Here is a 22,044-nt window from a genome sequence, read left to right on the forward strand (position 1 = left end):
TTTGGTCAAAATTTTATTCCTATAGAAAATTTTGTTAAAATTTTATTTCTATAGAAAATTTTGTTACAATTTTATTTCTATAGAAAATTTTGTTAAAATTTTATTTCTATAGAAAATTTTGTCAATATTTTATTTATATGGAAAATTTTGTCAAAATTTTATTACTATAGAAAATTTTGTCAAAATTTTATTTCTATAGAAAATTTTGTTAAATTTTTATTTCTATAGAAAATTTTGTCAAAATTTTATTTCTATAGCAAATTTTGTCAAAATTTTATTTCTAAAGATAATTTTGTCAAAATTTTAATTCTATAGAAAATTTTGTTAAAATTTTATTTCCATAGAAAACTTTGTCAAAATTTTATTTCTATAGAAAATGTTGACAAAATTTTATTTCTATAGAAAATTTTGTTAAAATTTTATTTTTATAGAAAATTTTGTCAAAATTTTATTTCTATAGAAAATTTTGTCAAAATTTTATTTCTATACAAAATTTTGTCAAAATTTTATTTTTATAGAAAATTTTGTCAAAATTTTTTTTTCTATAGAAAATTTTGTCAAAATTTTATTTCTATAGAAAATTTTGTCAAAATTTTATTTCTATAGAAAATTTTGTCAAAATGTTATTTCTATAGAAAATTTTGTCAAAATTTTATTTCTGTAGAAAGTTTTGCCAAAATTTTATATCTATAGAAAATTATGTCAAAACTCTATTTCTATAGAAAATTTTGTTAAAATTTTATTTCTATAGAAAATTTTGTTACAATTTTATTTCTATAGAAAATTTTGTTAAAATTTTATTTCTATAGAAAATTTTGTCAATATTTTATTTATATGGAAAATTTTGTCAAAATTTTATTACCATAGAAAATTTTGTCAAAATTTTATTTCTATAGAAAATTTTGTTAAATTTTTATTTCTATTGAAAATTTTGTCAAAACCACCTTTTCGCACTAGAAAATTTTGGCCAAAATTTTATTTCTGTTTAAAATTTTGTCAAAATTTGATTTGTATAGGAAATTTTGTTAAAAATTATTTTTATAGAACATTTTGTTTAAATTTTATTTGTATAGAAAATTTTGTTAAAATTTTATTTCTAGTGAAAATTTTGTGAAAATCTAATTATATATAGAAAATTTTGTCCAAATTTTATTTGTATAGAAAATTTTGTTAAAATTTTATTTCTATAGAACATTTTGTTAACATTTTATTTCTATAGAAAATGTTTTTAAATTTCTATTTCTATAGAAAATTTTGTTAAAATTTTACTTCTATAGAAGTTTTGTTAAAATTTTATTTCTATAGAAAATTTTGTCAAAACCACCTTTTCGCTATAGAAAAATTTGGCCAAAATTTTATTTCTGTACAAAATTTTGTCAAAATTTGATTTGTATAGGAAATTTTGTTAAAATTTTATTTTTATAGAACATTTTGTTAAAATTTTATTTGTATAGAAAATTTTTTAAAATTTTATTTCTATTGAAAATTTTGTGAAAATCTTATTTATATAGAAAATTTTGTCAAAATTTTATTTGTATAGAAAATTTTGTTAAAATTTTATTTCTATAGAACATTTTGTTAACATTTTATTTCTATAGAAAACGTTTTTAAATTTTTATTTCTATAGAAAATTTTGTTAAAATTTTACTTCTATAGAAATTTTGTTAAAATTTTATTTCTATAGAAAATTTTGTTAAAATTTTATTTCTTAGAAAATTTTGTTAAAATTTTATTTCTATAGAAAATTTTGTCAAAATTTTATTTCCATAGAAAATTTTGTTAAAATGTTATTACTATAGAAAATTTTGTCAAAATTTTATTTCTATAGAAAATTTTGTCAAAATTTTATTTCTATAGAAAATTTTGTCAAAATTTTATTTCTATAGAAAATTTTGTCAAATTTTTATTTCTATAGAAAAATTTGTCAAAATTTTATTTCTATAGAAAATTTTGTCAATATTTTATTTCTATAAAAAATTTTGTCAACATTTTATTTCTATAGAAAATTTTGTCAAATTTTTATTTCTATAGAAAATTTTGTCAAAATTTTATTTCTATTGAAAATTTTGTCAAAATTTTATTTCTATAGAAAATTTTGTCAAAATTTTATTTCTGTAGAAAATTTTGTCAAAATTTTATTTCTATAGAAAATTTTGTCAAAATTTTATTTCTATAGAAAATTTTGTTAAAATTTTACTTCTATAGAAATATTGTAAAAATTTTATTTCTATAGAAAATTTTGTTAAAATTTTATTTTTATAGAAAATTTTGTCAAAATGTTATTTCCATAGAAAATTTTGTTAAAATTTTATTTCTATAGAAAATTTTGCTAAAATTTTATTTCTATAGAAAATTATGCCTTGAAATGGTTTTTCTGTTTTGAAATGGTTTTCTTCATAAATAGCTAATGAATTTCCAAAAACGATTTTTTATGACAAAGACCATTCAGGGGGGAACAGTATTGATAAATTCAAATTGAAAAAAGAAATGAATGCCATGGCACCAACCTAAACCAACAACAAAACAACAGCTGACAAAGGTTAGAAAGCCAAGCTTTTTATTTCTCTCTATATATCATTCGTTTGTTTTTGTTTTCTTTCGCCGCATAAATTACCAGCTCACATGTCAAAGTGTGAGTGAATTTTTATTTGTGATTGGTTTTGATTTAGAAATTTTAAATTGAAATGCAAATATATACTGATCCATATATAGAAAAAATATCACTCATATGCCTACGTGTATGAGTGTGTGTGTGTCTATGTGTTAAGTCATTCATCATAAAAGTTTAATTAACACTTTTTAGCAGCAGTTCTCTATGTTGGTATTGTGTCTTTAGATTTTAGGGTCTTTAACCTTTTAGGCTGAAATCGAAGTGGTCACCACCACCTTCTAATATCGTAATATACTGACTTTGAATGTTTGTTGGCTGAATAGTTAATCCAATGTATTTTTTTTTTTTTTTGAGGAAACAAACAAGAAGAACACGACTAAAACCTCTTCTTTCTGTTAAAATAAACATAGTTAAATTGCTACAGCGATTTGTATTGTGGTGGCAAAGAATTGTCTACACATATATTTAGAGTTGGAAAGCAGTGTATCTTAAGGTAGGTCAAAATCAAGCGACTTACACAGTGTAGTATTCAGATTTTGTAGGGATTGATATTAATTTTATCTATTTTTACAAGCAAAAACACGAAAACAAAACGATATTCCTATAAAGTTTTTATGTTTTGTATACACTTTTTAGAGAATATCGAACTATATTTTCTAGTGACTAAAATCAATTCAAAGTTTTTAGACTTCCTATAGGATTTCTTAAATTTTTGTGCATGTGTGCACTTTCTAGTTAATTTTATTGATTAATTGATTTTTCCCCTAAAAAATTAAATATTGATTTTTAAAATGTAAAAAAATTAGCATAGGGGTAGTCAAAAAATCGAAATTTCGATAACAATCCTCAAAAAATCACAAATGTTATATGAAAAATTTATTTTGATCATATCTACACCCAAAGAAATTTGTTAGTAGGGACAGCAGAAAAGTCTGCTAAAACAGCAGAAAGTCTGCTGAAAAAGGGACAGCTGAAATAGCAAACATTTCCTGCTATTTTTGAAGCTCGATTACACTAAAACGTGTTTTATTTTGACTAAAACAAAAAAAAATGTCAACTTAGGAGCTATCCTAACATAATTAAAACAATATTTTATGAATATCTATAGTATTTGACCAAAAATCTGAATATTTATCGAAGTGAGGCATAACAGCTAACAAAATGTTTGCTGATAGTATTTAGGAGCTTGTAAGTATATAACAGTGCAAAAATATACCAAAACTTCTTTTGGTTCATAAATATGCTTTGGGGAAAAATTTATAACCTAAAAATTTTATAAATTGTTGTTCATTTGGCCCTGAAGTACAAAAATATAACAACAGACATCGACTGCTGTTTTTAGCAGACTTTTTTCTATGAGTGTACTTTAATATGTTTCCGAAAGAGCGGAAAAGACGTTAATTGGTAACTACCTACAAAGAATCAAAATTTCAATGAAATGAAATCTTCAAAAAATCTAAAATTCTATATAAAAAATTTATTAGGCCATGTCACCTTAAATGTACATCATAGAGCGAAAAGGTCGTTAATTTGTAACCATGAAAATCCTCGAAAAATTAATATATTTGTATCCAAAACTTAGTTGACCCTATCTCCTTAAATATGCTTCCCAGAGTGGAATGGACGTCAATTTGGGATCACCGCCAAAAAATGTAGATGAAAATCTTCTAAAAATCGGAAATTTTATTTGAAAAAATTATTTTGGTAATATCTCCAAAAATAGGCTTCACGAAAAATTCGTAACCACTCTCAAAATTTTGATGAAAATCCTCAAAAAATCAAAAATTTAATATGAACAATTTATTTTAACCATATCTCCTTAAATATTCTTTCCTCAAAAAAATTAAAGTTTCGATGAAAATTTTCAAAACATCATATTTTTATTATGAAAAACTTATATTCTTATTTTGACCGTATCTCCTTAAATATGCATCCGAAAGAGCGAAAATAATGATAATTTATAACCACTCAACAAAATCTAAATTTCGATGAAAATTCTCAAAAAATCAAAAATTTTTAGGAAAAGAATTATTTTGACCATTTCTCCAAAAATATGATTCACGAAAAATTCAAAATCTTGATGAAAATCCCCAAAAAATCAAAAAATGAACAATATATTTTAATCATATCTCCTTAAATTAGCTTCCCTCAAAAAATCAAAACTTCGATGAAAATCCTCAAAAAATCAAATTTTTAATATGAAAAGCTTATTTTGACGATATCTCCTTAAATATGCGCCCTAGAGCGAAAAGGTGGTTAATTCGTGACCACCCCCAACAAATCAAAATTTTAATTAAAATCCTCAAAAATCAAACATGTGTATATGAAAAAATTAATTTTGGCCATATCTCCTTAAATATGCCCTCTAGAGCGAAAAGGTGGTTAATTCGTAACCACCCCCAAAAAATCAAAACTTCCATGAAAATCCTCAAAAAATCAAATTTTTAATATGAAAAACTTATTTTGACGATATCTCCTTAAATATGCGTCCTAGAGCGAAAAGGTGGTTAATTCGTGACCACCCCAACAAATCAAAATTTTAATGGAAATCCTCAAAAATCAAAAATGTGTATATGAAAAAAACTAATTTTGGCCATATTTCCTTAAATATGCCCCCTAGAGCGAAAAGGTGGTTAATTCGTAACCACCCCCAAAAATCGAAATTTTGAATTTTTGTTAGAATAAAACGAACTACGTCACAATTTCTATTCAATGCAAACCCTACTTTTCGATTATGTTGTACAATTTATGAAATTAAAAAAAATAAATTCTTTCAATTATTTTATGTGATTGGTTTCTTAATTTATAGCTTAACAGAATCAATTAAAGTGTGGAGGGCAATTTTTGCTGGTATTTTTCCCGTGTAGCCGTTTAGAATCTTGGGTATTGCAATGGAAACAATAGGTGCATGTTTCTCTATATTTTCATAATTTATTAAAGTAAAATTAGATTATCCCTTTAAACCCGGTAACTGGCATAATTTGTTTTAAGAAACACCGTTCGGCGATTTTAAAAAATAGTCTAGTTACACGTAAATTGCACTTAAATATACGTTGCCTTGCTCTCTCATAAGCTCTTTGCTAGAACAGAGCCCTGTTAGCTGTCAAGAGAACTATGTTATCTCTTACAAGAAGCTCTAACAGAGTTATGTTAATGAAATGACTTTATACATCTCCATTAACTCTGCTAAATAAACCGGAAGCCATTGTGGTGTAATATTCGTTGATTTGCTCTCTCATAGACTCTTTGCTAGAATAGAGCCATGTTAGCTCTCTAGATAACTCTGTTATCTCTTACAAGAAGCTCTAACAATGTTATGTTAATGAAATGCTATTATACATCTCCATTAACTGTGCTAAATAAACGGAGATTTTGTGTTACCCATTGTGGTGTAATGGTTAGCATGTTGGCTTTCTATACAAGAGGTTAATGGTTCAATCCCAGATTCGACTAAATACGAACATGTTTTATGCTGGTGACATTTTTGAGGTGTTTAAATTTTCTCTTAATAATTTTACTGTAATGTGAAACGCCTCAAAAATAAATGGGTTTCCCTATGACCCCTTCTAATGTACATCCGAATATTCTTATATAAATGTTAATGAAATAGATAAATATCATAGATGGTATACCGGTATAACATGCTAAATCATCGATATTATGACTTTGAGGACCATGGTAACCTAGAATAGTAACGCAAAAGCCATGTCTTACCTTTGAAATGCCAACAATGAATTTTTTTAAAGCATTCATTCACACTGATAAGAAGTCGCAATTTGACCATACCAACTTACCTAGTGGCTTAAGTCAAGACTAAGAATATTTTTAACATTTGTGTTTATTTATTAGAATATATGACGCAGTTTTGGGGGAGCTGCAATCGGAAAGTAACAAAACAATCAAAAAGTTTTTTGTATTCATGTGATGTATGAATATTTGTCTATAGGTAGTAAGTAATATGGATAATAAGTCATATATCTTTTTTTAATTAAGTCAAATACAAAATGCATGCAATTATCAAATTTTGGAAATGCAAAAAATACTCATGGAAATTGACAAAAAAACACAATGGCGCCTGGAACATGTTTGAAATTAATATTAATATACAACCTGTTTGGAATACTTTGAGTTAAACTTCTATAAACATACAAGTATTATGGGTTTTTTGAGAACCAAAAAAAAAAAAATATATTTGTTAAGCAATAAAGGGAGATGTGGAGTGGACGAGAAAAAATTTCGAAAATTCTACAGCCCGTCTACATTGACCCAGACATTACGAGCTGATGTCGTTATAAGAATTTTTTTGCGGGTGACGTTGTAGGGTTTTGGCCCTGTTGAATTTACTTGTTTTATTGTTTTCGTTTTTTTTTACCACAACAAAATTTTATTTTTCGATTTCAATTTAAAACTGGAGATAGCGAACAGGTTTCTAATGGGTTCAATAAATACATAGTCAGAAAATAATTAGGTTATAAAGTAATCGACGCTAAATTACCTCGTTTAACATCTCTTTATTGTTGGATAATTATCTACGCGAGACATTTTTTATGTTCGCCGAATTGCCAAAACGAAGTAAATAAAAATATATGTTTAAATACTTGAGGTATTAAAAAGAAAGGTGTAAAAATTTTATTTCTATAGAAAATGTTGTCAATATTTTATTTCTATAGAAAATTTAGTCAAAATTTTATTTCTATAGAAAATTTTCTCAAAATTTTATTTCTATAGAAAATCTTGTCAAAATTTTATTTCCATAGAAAATTTTGTAAAAATTTTATTTCTATAGAAAATTTTGTCAAAATTTTATTTCTATAGAAAATTTTGTTAAAATTTTATTTCTATAAAAAGTTTTGTTAAAATTTTATTTCTATAGAAAATTTTGTCAAAATTTTATTTCTATAGAAAATTTTGTCAAAATTTTAATTCTTTAGAAATTTTGTCAAAATTTTATTTCTATAGAAAATTTTGTCAAAATTTTATTTCTATAGAAATATTTGTCCAAATTTGATTTCTATAGAACATTGTGTCATCATTTTATTTCTATAGAAAATTTTGTTAAAATTTTATTTCTTTAGAAAATTTTGTGAAAATTTTAGTTTCTATAGAAAATTTTGTCCAAATTTTATTTCTATAGAAAATTTTGTCAAAATTTTATTTCTATAAAAAATTTTGTTAAAATTTTATTTCTATAGAAAATTTTGTTAAAATTTTATTTATATAGAAAATTTTGCTAAAATTTAATTTTTATAGAAAATTTTGTCAAAATTTTATTTCTATAGAAAATTTTGTCAAAATTTTATTTCTATAGAAAATTTTGTCAAAATTTTATTTCTATAGAAAATTTTGTCAAAATTTTATTTCTATAGAAAATTTTGTCAAAATTTTATTTCTATAGAAAATTTTGTCAAAATTTTATTTCTATAGAAAATTTTGTCAAAATTTTATTTCTATAGAAAATTTTGTCAAAATTTTATTTCTATAGAAATTTTGTCAAAATTGTATTTCTATAGAAAATTTTGTCAAAATTTTATGTCTATAGAAAATTTTGTCAAAATTTTAATTTCTATAGAAAATTTTGTCAAAATTTAATTCCTATAGAAAATTTTGTCAAAATTTAATTTTTATAGAAAATTTTGTCAACATTTTATTTCTATAGAAAATTTTGTCAAAATTTTATTTCTATAGAAAATATTGTCAAATTTTTAATTCTATAGAAATTTTATCAAATTGTATTTCTATAGAAAATTTTGTCAAAATTTTATGTCTATAGAAATTTTTGTTCAAATTTTATTTCTATAGAAAATTTTGTCAAAATTTTATTTCTATAGAAAATTTTGTCAAAATTGTATTTCTATTGAAAATTTTGTCAAAATTTTATTTCTATACAAAATTTTGTCAAAATTTTATTTCTATAGAAAATTTTGTCAAAATTTTATTTCTATAGAAAATTTTGTCAAAATTTTATTTCTATAGAAAATTTTGTCAAAATTTTATTTCTATAGAAAATTTTGTCAAAATGTTATGTCTATAGAAAATTTTGTCAAAATTTTATTTCTATAGAAAATTTTCTCAAAATTTTATTTCTATAGGAAATTTTGTTAAAATTTTATTTCTATAGAAAATCTTGTCAAAATTTTATTTCTATAACTAAAAAATTTTGTAAAAATTTTATTTCAACAGAAATTTTTGGTAAAATTTTATTTTTATAGAAAATTTTGTTAAAATGTTATTTCTATAGAAAATTTTGTCAAAATTTTATTTCTATAGAAAATTTTTCCAAATTTTTAATTCTATAGAAATTTTGTCAAAATTGTATTTCTATAGAAAATTTTGTCAAAATTTTATGTCTATAGAAATTTATGTCCAAATGTTATTTCTATAGAAAATTTGGCAAAATTTTATTTCTATAGAACATTTTGTTAAAATTTTATTTCTATAGAAAATTTTGTCAAAATTTTAATATCTATAGGACGTTTTGTCAAAATTTTATTTCTATAGAAAATTTTCTTAAAATTTTAATTTCTATAAAAAATTTTGTCAACATTTAATTTTTATAGAAAATTTTGTCAAAATTTTATTTCAATAGACAATTTTGTCAAAATTTTATTTCTATAGAAAATTTTCTCAAAATTTCATTTCTGTAGGAAATTTTGTCAAAATTTCATTTCTATAGAAACTATTGTGAATATTTTATTTCTATAGAAAATTTTGTCACCATTTTATTTCTATAGAAAAATTTGTTAAAATTTTATTTCTATAGAAAATTTTCTTAAAATGTTAATTTCTATAGATTAGAAATAATATCAAAATATTATTTCTGTAGAAAATTTTGTGAATATTTTATTTCCATAAAGTATTTTATCAAAATTTTATTTCTCTACAACATTTTGTCAAAAATTGTATTTCTATAGAAAATTTTGTCAACATTTTATTTCTATAGAAAATTTTGTCAAAAATTGTATTTTTATAGAAAAGTTTGTCAAAATTTTATTTCTATAGAAAAGTTTGTCAAAATCTTATTTCTATAGAAAATTTGATGTATATACTTAATATAAATTCATAAAGGCATAATATTATTCATGCGTATATAATGCTAACGTGTAAAGTCATAGCGATTGAGTACGTCTGTCTGACCTTTTTTCCTTATAAAACTTTATATTAGCGAAAAACCTCCAAAAAGGTGTTATAACCCCAGAAAAAATACAACGATTTTTGTTATAACCGATTCGACTTTATTTTAGTTCAGGAAAATTAGTTGATTTTAGGTCATTTTTGCCTAAAGTAAAAAAAGAGTTTCTTTTTTAATTTTTTTAAATTATTTTTTGCTTACTTTGATACCGTTAACTAAAAAAAGTTTTATACAAATTAAGTATACAATTTTACTAAATATGAAAATAGTTCATATTTTCATAAAATAGCTGAAGTTTGCTGAAATTGATTTCATAAGTTTTTTAAATTAGTAAATTTTACTTAAAATTCATATAGCGCTAAATTTTTTCTTCCAAAATATGAAGTTCTATTAAACAACAGAAAAACATTTTTTTTATTTTTAATAAATTTTCTTCAATTCGACAAAAATTATTAACTTATTTGTATCATATTCAAATTACTAAAATAGTTTAGTTAACATTTTCTAATATAAATCTGGATTTTGTTTCATGGTAGGTTCACTTGTTTCTGGGTGTTTTATTTCATATTACGTTTCTATTTCCACTGCTTCCTTAACTTGAAAGTTTGAATGATTTTTTTTTCAATTTTAAATTCTCAGAAAATATCGTCCTCAACTGGCATAAGCTTCATATAAGCCATTTAAAATTTAGAGTTTCTTGTTTGAACAAAACGTCTTGATTTGTTTCCTGTGTTTGGATAGAATAACGTGATAACAGTCAATATTTAGTTAGACGTTCTATGACATACTCCACTTGGAAGTAATTTTAAAATAGTTTTTGCAATTAATATTTGATTTTTATTACAAATATTATCTCTCACAATATCTCAAGCATGTGTAACTCTTTAAATTTTTCGAAAAAAAAATTCAATTTTATCTAAGTACTTAAGCACGTTTAATATTTCGCGACATGTTGTCTTTTTCTTGTCATTATTAGAATTCAAAATATTGCACCCTATTAATTCTGAAAATAACTCTTCCATCTTCATGCTTCACAGACTTATTAAATTCCAAGTGACTTGGCATATTTTTCTAGACAACACCTGATTATTACTTGAAGATGATGAGAGATGTTGTTGGCCCTCTTCAAATGTCTAACTGAATAAATTTAACACCTTAGAAAATGCTTAGATAAACAAGTACATTCATTCACTTCGATGTGAGTTGCATACATTCAGATTTTCGTCCGTCCGTATATTTACATTTTTTTGTAAATATTGTTGTATGTTAATGTATAATGGCATAATGTAATAAATCGACTTGGGATATTATAGGAATAATTAAGTTTCATTCAATTAAAATATTACAATATATTTTAAAATTAAAACATAAAATTAGAATACAGGCTTTGTATAATAATCTTTGTTTTTTTTGTAATTTCGACAATTTTTAGCATTTATTTGTTTCGAATAAAAATTATATCCAGAGATGTATATATTATTAACATAATATTAATATCCAAAGACTAACAATGTTATGATGAGCATTAATAGTCATTTTTACCATTGGATGTTAAGAAAAATTATTACAGTGAGAATATAGCTTTAAAATGAGATATCTCTTTCGATTGAGATGCATGAAATTATCATTGTGTTTGTGAGATAACAATGATAGTCATTTTAAGATATTGCATCTTATCTTATGTTAACATTGGAAATAACATAAAGACATAACAGTTAATGAAAATCGTACATGGGTAATACAAAGCATGATTATGAAGTTGGTGATTATGACTTTCATTAGCACTGTTACAAATTATTTAAAATTAAATTTTGAATACGAATTAAAATTAATTGAAAAGCTTGAAATAAATGTGTAAATTTAAATTAATATTTAAATTCAAATTGAAGTCACAGCATACAATGAGATGTCTCTCAATGTGAGAGTAAAAATGAGATTCGTGCATCTCATTGTGTTTGTGAGATAACAATTGAGCATGGAAAACTATGAAAGTAATGTATCTTATCTTATGTTAACATTGGAAATAACATAAATACATAACAGTTAATGAAAATCGTGCATGTTTAATATAAAGCATGATAACGAATTTGACGAGTACGGCATTCATTCATTTTCGTAGACAAATTGAATTTATTTGTACTTTCATAGAAAGTTTGAATTTATATGAATTTTCGGAGAAAATTTTAATTTATTCCATATTTCTAACAGATTTTAATTTATTCGAATTTTCATGGACAATTTCAATTTATTCGAATTTTATAAAAAATTTGTATAGAAAATTTTAATTTATTCGAATTTTCGCAGAAATTTTGAATTTATTCGAATTTGCATAGAAAATTTGAATTTATTCTAATTTTCATAGAAAATTTGAATTTATTCTAATTTTCATAGAAAATTTGAATTTATTCTAATTTTCATAGAAAATTTGATTTTTTTCTAATTTTCATAGAAAAAAATTTGAATTTATTCGAATTTTCATAGAAAAAATTTTAAATTTATTCGAATTTTCATAGAAAATTTGAATTTGTTCGAATCTTCATAGAAAATTTGAATTTATTCGAATTTTCATAGAAAATTTGAATTTATTCTAATTTTCATAGAAAATTTGAATTTATTCTAATTTTCATAGAAAATTTGAATCTATGTGAATACGAATAAATTAAATAGCTAAAGAAAGTCATTCTCATCAAATTAATGATCATGCTTTCATAGAAAATTTTATTTTTTATACCCTGCGCCACACTGTGGAACAGGGTATTATAAGTTAGTGCATATGTTTGCAACATCCAGAAGGAGACGAGATAGACACATGGTGTCTTTGGCAAAAATGCTCAAGGTGGGCTCCAGAGTCGATATAGCCATGTCCGTCTGTCCGTGAATACATTTTTGTAATCAAAGTCTAGGTCGCAGTTTTAGTCCAATCGACTTCAAATTTGGCACAAGTATGTATTTTGGCTCAGAATAGAACCCTATTAATTTTGGAAGAAATCGGTTCATATTTATATATAGCTCCCATATATAAATATTTCGGACGATACGGACTTATATGGCCCCAGAAGCCAGAGTTTTACCCTAATTTGCCTAAAATTTTGCACAACAAGAACTATTAGTACTATAGTCAAGTGTGGCAAATTTTATTGAAATCGGTTCAGATTTAGATATAGCTCCCATATATATCTTTCGCCCGATATGGACTAATACGGTCCCAGAAGCCTGAGTTTTACCCCAATTTGGTTGAAATTTTGCACTAGGAGTAAAATTAGTAGTGTAGTCAAGCATGCCAAATTTTATTAAAATCGGTTCAGATTTAGATATATCTCCCATATATATCGTTCGCCCGATTTACACTCATATGACCACAGTGGCCAATCTTTTACCCCGATTAATTGAAATTTTGCACAGGGAGTATAATTAGCATTGTAGCTATGCGTGCCGACTTAAATTTTAGTCTATAGACTTTGTAGAAGTCTATCAAATTCTGTCCAGATCGAGTGACATTTAAATGTATGTATTTGGGACAAACCTTTATATATAGGCCCCAACACATTTGACGGATGTGATAAAGGGTGATACGGTCAAAATTTGGTCAATATAAACTTGACGTATTTCTTTCAATTTTGCATTTAAAAAACCTGAACACCCCTCATTTTGAAGGTGTGTGTGTAGAATGTTGCTCCTATTTTGATTTTGGAATTTACTCTTCAGTTGTCAAAATGCCGTCCAAGCAAGAAGAGCAGCGTATCAAAATTTTGCTCGCGCAAAATCCGAGCTACTCGCACGCAAAGCTGGCAAAATCGCTAAAAGTTGCCAAATCAACCGTTACAAATGTAATTAAAGTGTTTGGGGAACGTTTGTCGACAGCCAGGAAGTCTGGATCGGGGGGAAATCCAAAACCGGAAGCCGCTGAGACGACAAAGAGAGTTGCCGGTGGTTTCAAGCAAAACCCTAACCTCTCTCTCCGAGATGTCGCAAATAAGCTGGGTGTATCGTCTACAACCGTGCATCGAGCCAAAAAACGAGCCGGACTATCGACTTACAAGAAGGTAGTGACTCCAAATCGCGATGATAAACAAAATACGACGGCCAAAGCGCGATCCCGGAGGCTGTACACGACGATGCTGACGAAGTTTGACTGCGTGGTAATGGACGACGAAACCTACGTCAAAGCCGACTAGAAGCAGCTTCCGGGACAGGAGTTTTATACGGCAAAAGGAAGGGGAAAGGTAGCAGATATTTTCAAGCACATAAAACTGTCAAAGTTCGCAAAGAAATATCTGGTTTGGCAAGCCATCTGTACCTGTGGCTTGAAAAGCAGCATTTCCATAGCTTCCGGGACTGTCAACCAAGAAATTTACGTGAAAGAGTGTTTGAATAAACGTCTGCTGCCTTTCCTGAAGAAACACGGTTGTTCCGTACTGTTTTGGCCGGATTTGGCATCTTGCCATTACGGTAAAAAGACCATGGAGTGGTACGCCGCCAACAACGTGCAGGTGGTTCCCAAGGACAAGGACCCTCCCAACACGCCAGAGCTCCGTCCAATTGAGAAATACTGGGCTATTGTCAAGCGGAACCTAAAGAAGACCAAAAAACTGCTAAGCACGAGCAGCAATTCAAGGCAAACTGGCTTTCTGCGGCGAAGAAGGTGGACAAGGTGGCTGTACAAAATCTGATGGCAGGTGTCAAGCGTGAGGCCCGGCAATTCGGATTTGGAAAAGCGAAAGCCTAACTGAATATTTTTCCTGAATTTTATACTAATTGAACTTGAAAATGAAATTTAATTTGATTTTTTAAATAAACGATTTCACCGATTAACACGCGTTTTCCCTTGACCAAATTTTGACCGTATCACCCTTTATGGTATCGAAAATTTAGATCTACAAAGTGGTGCAGGGTATAATATAGTCGGGGCCGACCGACTTTAGACTTTCCTTACTTGTTTTTTTTTTATAGAAAATTTTAATTTATTCGAATTTTCATGGAAATTTGATAGAAAATTAAAATTCAAAAGCATTATAGACATATTTTAACGTATGCTTTCCCGGTTTGATTTTGAATAATTTCGTTAAAATATATTTAATGGGTATTATCGACTTAGGTTACTACTGTTGGTTTGCTCGTTCTTGGTAATCACTCTCATGTGTTTGTGCTTCCTTCTTTTTGTATACATTATAGTCAGATAGTCAGACAGACAAAACAAGAATTATTTTTTACTCTTGTTTCTGGTTGAATGATAAAATGTCACTGCAAAAAAAGTGTAAATATTGAAATAATAAAAAATAAAATTTATAATAACAATAACAATAGATGTAAATACAATCTATAGAACAATGACAAAATTGATATTTTTAAAACAAAAACAAAGTATATGTATGCATCTGTTTATATCCCTTTGAACTATAGGTTGGTTTTGATATAAGACAATATAAAGTAACTGGTTCTTATAAAGTAAGTAATACTTTCCTTTTTTAAATATTACTTTAAATACGTAATACTCTTCTTCTTTTCTCAGTGTATAAAACTAATGTTTTGTGTTTCCAATCTAATATTTTATGGGCAACATTGTAACCTTCAATTTTGACCAATTTAAAAAAAAAACCCTACTCTCATTAAAAAAATCTATTCCAAGAGATTAGAAATCAAGATATCAACAATTTTAATTGCCTACGAGTTGAGTAAAGTATTAATATTTAAAAGCAATTAAAATATGTTATCTCTACTACTGATTAGATTTGAATCTCAATTAATTTTCTCCAAATCGGTTGTATGTCAAGCTCTTCGTAATTCTTTATTCAAAAAAGAATCCCTATTACTAGTAAATAAATTGACCTAGGTCTGGTTTTGTGTGTGTTTTGAATTGGAAACTTTTTTTTTTGTTTATAATTACGATGTGATGGTGGTGATGATGGGCGATAATCATTAAAAACAATAAGCAAAGCAAACAAGACAGACATAATACTGTTTATTGCCATAATGAAAGTGAAAATCAAATATAAACAAATTGGTAAATGCAGAAATTCCATATTTATTCATTACACTTGGGTTTTTATTTCTGTGAGAAGTAATGTCGTTAAGTTTTTTTTTCTTTCGATGGGGATGTAGCCCCCAAAACAAATACAAATATACAGAGAGAGAGAGAGACCACAGTGACAATATAACAGTTATTCGTTTCGTACAGCAAACAGCAAACAAAAACAATAACCTAGAAACATACTTAATTCCATGTGATAATAGGCTGTATGTAATGCAAGTAAAAACAAAGAGCAAGAGATGATGAGTGCGAGAGAGAAATGGAGAGGGGAAAGACAAAATGTATTTTCCATTATTTTGGTGGGGACTTTCTGATCCACTTTATTATTGCTCATAGCCATCACTGCTAATCAACCATCATTACTATTATCAACGTCGTCAACGACTTTGACGTTAGTTGGATTTTGTTAGGTTTCTTTTAGTGCATTTCTGTTAGTCTTTTTATGCCCCCCATACCATGTGAGGGGTGTGTAAGTTGTCATTATTTTTGTAAACCAACGAAATATTGGTTTGAGACCAGTGTTGCCAATTATGACAGATAAATAAAGCAATTTATTGGAAAAATAATGGATTTCCTATCACTACACCGAATATGAATATGCCGGTATGGATGCGTTGATGAAAGCTATTACACGTGAATGGGCCAAAATACTGGCAGCTTACATTCATGTACGTTTCACCTGGCTCTCAAACAAAGTAAACCAGGACTTAAAAAAAGAATTAATTTTAAGTAAACTTTATCACAACCGCCGTTAAAAAAAATAAGAAATATTTTTGGCATATTCTAGAAAATTTTATTTGGCATAATTAATTTTTTTTTTACTTAAAGAAAATTTCGTAGTTTGAAAGAAAACATCATACGAAATTCAAGCTAATCCATTATGCTAAAATTTTCAGATTTTTGAAAACTCTAAACTATTTTTAGGCGGAGATGTGGATTTAGTAAATCTAAAATTTGTTTATAAGTTTCTTTCCATCTTGTTTAGTTCATTTAACATAAACAATTATTAAGGTCAAGGAAACTTTCTCATATTGGAAAAATATTAACTAGAACCTAATCATTTCCATTGGAGGGTAAGGAAACAGTATTTTTATGTTATGTGGAAGGAAACAGTATTTTTATGTTATTGAAAAGAAAATACCAATCAAAGACAATAAACTGTAGGAAGATAGGAAATTGGCTTGCGTCATAACAAATGTTGCATTTACCATGTTAGTTCCATACATGTTTGTATTTTTCTCTTATTTGTTTTTCGTTTTTATTTTTTAAATGAAAAACTTAATTTTCTTAATGAAACAATGTTAAATTTTAGGCAAGAACAAAAAAAATTACATTTTCCCCTTTATGAAAATTTATTTCGTGCACTTAATTTCTTTTTATTGGCATTTTAATGCTATGTCAATACTTGTCGTATACGCGTTTGGTTCGAGTATGAAACTAACACGGTAAATGGTTTGATCTCCTCAGTAGCCAATTTCCTATCTTCCTAAAGTTTATTGTCTTTGATACCAATATTCACAAGCTTAGCTATACATGGTTTATTGCCGGCTAGAGCGAATTTCCTCAGCCATCAGTATAGATCTGGCGGATTTTGAAATTCATATTGATTTTTTTTATCATTTCAATCAATAAAATATATTTTTACGCAAACGCGAATTTAGATAAAAAATTAGCTTTTATTCGAATTTTCAAAGAAAAATTTCATAGAAAATTGTAATTTATTTTAATTTTCATACATATTTTTATTTTATTCGAATTTTTATAGAAAATTTAAATTTATTCGAATTTTCATAGAAAATTGTAGTTTATTTGAATTTTCATAGAAAATTTGAATTTATTAGAATTTTCATAGAAGATTTTAATTTATTCGAATTTTTCATAGAAAATTATGAAAAAAAAATAATTTATTCGAATTTTCATAGATAACTTTAATTAATAGAAAATTTTAGTAATTCGAATTTTCACAGAATATTTTAGTTTCTACGAATTTTCATAGATAACTTTAATTTATTCGAATTTTCATAGAAAATTTTAATTTATTGGAAGTTTTCATAGAAAATTTGAATTTATTGGAACTTTCATACAAAACTTAATTTATTCGAATTTTCATAGGGAATTTTAATTTATTCAAATTTTCTTAGGAAATTTTAATTTATTAGAATTTTCAAAGAAAATTTAAATTTATTCGAATTTTACATAGAAAATTATTCTCGAATTTTCACAGAGAATTTTTCTTTATTCGATTTTTTATAGACAATTTTAATTTATACGAATTTTCATAAAATATTTAAATTTTTTCGAAAGTACATGGAAAATTTTAAATTAATCAAATTTTCATAGACAATTTTAATGTGTTTCAATTTATTAAAATATTCGAATTTTCAAAGAAAAATTTGGAAAATTCGAATTTCATTGGAATTTTCATAAAAAATTTAATTTTATATGATTCGAATAAAATTAAATTTTCTATGAAAATTCCAATGAAATTCGAAAATTTGATTTCATTTATTCCAATTCTCATAGAAAATTTTAGTTTATTACAATCTTTATAGAAAATGTGTCAGTCTTAAATGAACAAGTTCATTGTTTTTTTACTTCTAAATTAATTTCCTTGAGGATGAACATCGGATATGTCACAAAATATTGGATATTTGTAAATAAAATTACGACTCACAAAAAGCAACGTCTGTTTTGTCATTCCCATGACCACGTGCCACACTAAACAAACATAATAGAGAATGTAAATTTATTCGAATTTTCATAAAGTATTTGAATTTATTCGAATTTTCATAGAAAGTTTTATTTTCATCGAATTTTTTTTTCGAATTTTCCAAAAGAATTTTATAGGTTAGGTTAGGTTATGTGGCAGCCCAATGTATCAGGCTCACTTAGACTATTCAGTCCATTGTGATACCACATTGGTGAACTTCTCTCTTATCATTGAGTGCTGCCCGATTCCATGTTAAGCTCAATGACAAGGGACCTCCTTTTTATGGCCCAGTCCAAACGGCGTTCCACATTGCAGTGAAACCACTTAGAGAAGCTTTGAAACCCTAAGAAATGTCACCAGCATTACTGAGGTGGGATAATCCACCGCTGAAAAATTTTTGGTGTTCGGTCGAAGCAGGAATCGAACCCACAACCTTGTGTATGAAAGGCGGGCATGCTAACCATTGCACCACGGTGGCTCCCAAAAGAATTTTATAATATTTGAATTTCCAAAAGAAAAATTTATAATATACGAATTTTCATTGAAAGTTTGATTTTATTTGAATTTTCACAACAAATGTTTGAATTTATTAGAATTTTCATAGAAAATTTGAATTTTTTCTAATTTTCATAGAAAATTTTTATTTATTCCATTTTTCATAGAAAATTTTAATCAATTCGGATTCGGAAAATTTGATTTCATTCTATTTTAATTCATAGAAAATTTGAGTTTATTCGAATATTCATAGAAAATTTGAATTTATTCAAATTTTTATGGAAAATTTAAATGTATTCGAATATTCATAACAAATTTGTCTTTAATCGAATTTTCATGAAAAATATGAATTTATTCAAATTTTCATGCAAAATATGAATTTATTCGAATTTTCAGAGAATTTTTTTGAATATTCATCGAAAATTTTAATTTATTTGGTGTTTTATAAGAAACCTCCTTTTTATAGCCGAGTCCGAACGGCGTTCCACATTGCAGTGAAACCATTTAGAGAAGCTTTGAAACCCTAAGAAATGTCACCAGCATTACTGAGGTGGGATAATCCACCGCTGAAAAATTTTTGGTGTTCGGTCGAAGCAGGAATCGAACCCACAACCTTGTGTATGAAAGGCGGGCATGCTAACCATTGCACCACGGTGGCTCCCAAAAGAATTTTATAATACTTGAATTTCCAAAAGAAAAATTTATAATATACGAATTTTCATTGAAAGTTTGATTTTATTTGAATTTTCACAACAAATGTTTGAATTTATTAGAATTTTCATAAAAAATTTAATTTTTTCGACTTTTCATAGAAAATTTGAATTTTTTCTAATTTTCATAGAAAATTTTTATTTATTCCATTTTTCATAGAAAATTTTAATCAATTCGGATTCGGAAAATTTGATTTCATTCTATTTTAATTCATAGAAAATTTGAGTTTATTCGAATATTCATAGAAAATTTGAATTTATTCAAATTTTTATGGAAAATTTAAATGTATTCGAATATTCATAACAAATTTGTCTTTAATCGAATTTTCATGAAAAATATGAATTTATTCAAATTTTCATGCAAAATATGAATTTATTCGAATTTTCAGAGAATTTTTTTGAATATTCATCGAAAATTTTAATTTATTTGGTGTTTTATAAGAAATTTGACAATATTCAAATTTTCATAGAAAATTTTAATTTGTTCGAATCGAATTTTCATGAAAAATATGAATTTATTCAAATTTTCATGCAAAATATGAATTTATTCGAATTTTCAGAGAATTTTTTTGAATATTCATCGAAAATTTTAATTTATTTGGTGTTTTATAAGAAATTTGACAATATTCAAATTTTCATAGAAAATTTTAATTTGTTCGAATCTTTATAGAATTTTTTTTAGTTTTTCATAGAAAATTTGATTTGATCGAATTTTCATAGAAAGTTAGAATTTATGCGATTTTTGAATTGATAGAACTTCGTGTTCATAACGCTGTACATATAATGCAAAGCATTGTGAGTTATTATAAAATTTTTGTACTTCATAGAAAATTTTAAATTATTCGAATTTTAAATACAACATTTTGTGTCATTAGAATTTTCATAGAGAATTTGAATTTATTCGAATTCTCATAGAAAATTTTATTACATTAGAATTTTCATAGATAATTTAAATAATAAATTTATTTTTTTTAGAAACTATATTCTAAATTTCAGACAATTTAAATTTATTTAAATATTGAATTGATAAAACTTAGTGTCACTTACAGTACGGTCGCACTAGGCAAATAATTCCAAACACTGTATCCAGATATTTGGAAAATGCTTCTGGGAAAAAGTTTGACATTCATTTTGATCAAATATTTGCCTAGTGTGACCATCGCCTTACGCTTTAGATATAATGCAAATTATTACTTTAATAACTTCATAATAAACTATAGAATGTTCTCTTATCATTTCAGGTTTTAATATATCAAATATTTTTTCTACAATGTAAGTATAACTATCTTATATGACAAATTCTCAAAGATATTTTGTCATTCGATTCAAAAGTCAATTTCACAATGTTCAAGAGGCCAACACCGATTTAATATATTCCTCTAATAAGTCCATATTCTTATAGCTTAGGATTTCAATATTTTGCAAATAATGGAGAATATTTAAAAAAAGATAAATTGTCCGTATTCGATAATTATTTCCACATTTTTCCATAGTTTTGCCACACTGCCAATGGAAAACAAACTACACATATATTTATTTGTTTTAATGACGAATAAAATTTTGCAAATTACTCTTCAACGAAATTACTCAATTATTTTTCAACACGTTTATTTTCAAAAACAAATTAAAATTACAACCTTGGTTTAAAATTATTATTTAGAATTTAGTTTCAATGCTGCTTAATATACAAAACAGCATGTCTCGAAGATGATACGCTTTGCTTCTTAAAATAAATCTTTTAAAATATTTGCAACTCTATGCAAATAGTTTCATACGCTAAAACTTAAATCTACAGTTTATTGTAATTAAAAAAAATGCTTAAATAAGATCTCATTCATATGTGTTGATATCCGAAACTCATTAAATGTAGCGATAAAATTGCCAATGAAGCAGATTTTCTTGGTTTCCAAGACCAAAAACATTGCTCTCATAATACTCGTCGTCTTAATACTAGAGACAATAAGAAGAAGACGAAAACAGACAGAGAGACCAACAGACAGACGATATATACATGTATGTATGTATTTATGTATGATTAGCTCAAAGCAATTTACAAAAGCGAGAGTATCTAGCTACATATGCAATGTTGCTATAAATAGCCTTCTGGTTACTCTAGAAAAAGAAAGGATAAAAGTGGTGGCATACGCAGATGATGTGGCTCTGGCAGTCAGGGGAAAATTCTCATCCACAATCAGAGATATTATTCAGAGGGCCCTCCGGATGACTGAGAAATGGGCGAAAGACAATGGTCTTGGGGTAAATCCTGCAAAGACAGAATTAGTCATGTACTGCAACGATCGCAAAACTCCCACGGTTAGGCCTATTTCCTTAGGGGGTATTGAAATTCCCTTTGGTGAATGT

The 22,044-nt window shown here is 26.0% G+C and overlaps 1 protein-coding gene across 1 annotated transcript in view; it reads left to right on the forward strand.

Annotated features, from left to right (window-relative positions):
- Positions 1-22,044, forward strand: part of LOC142226901 (uncharacterized) — an 86,067-nt gene that overhangs the window by 17,969 nt on the left and 46,054 nt on the right. Inside the window, exon 2 of the mRNA XM_075297151.1 lies at positions 20,925-20,955. The gene's annotated coding sequence lies outside the window, so the exon portion shown is untranslated. The remainder of the gene's footprint in view (positions 1-20,924; positions 20,956-22,044) is intronic.

Source organism: Haematobia irritans, chromosome 2 (genome assembly GCF_050003625.1).
Source record: "Haematobia irritans isolate KBUSLIRL chromosome 2, ASM5000362v1, whole genome shotgun sequence".
Taxonomy (NCBI): Eukaryota; Metazoa; Arthropoda; class Insecta; order Diptera; family Muscidae; genus Haematobia; species Haematobia irritans.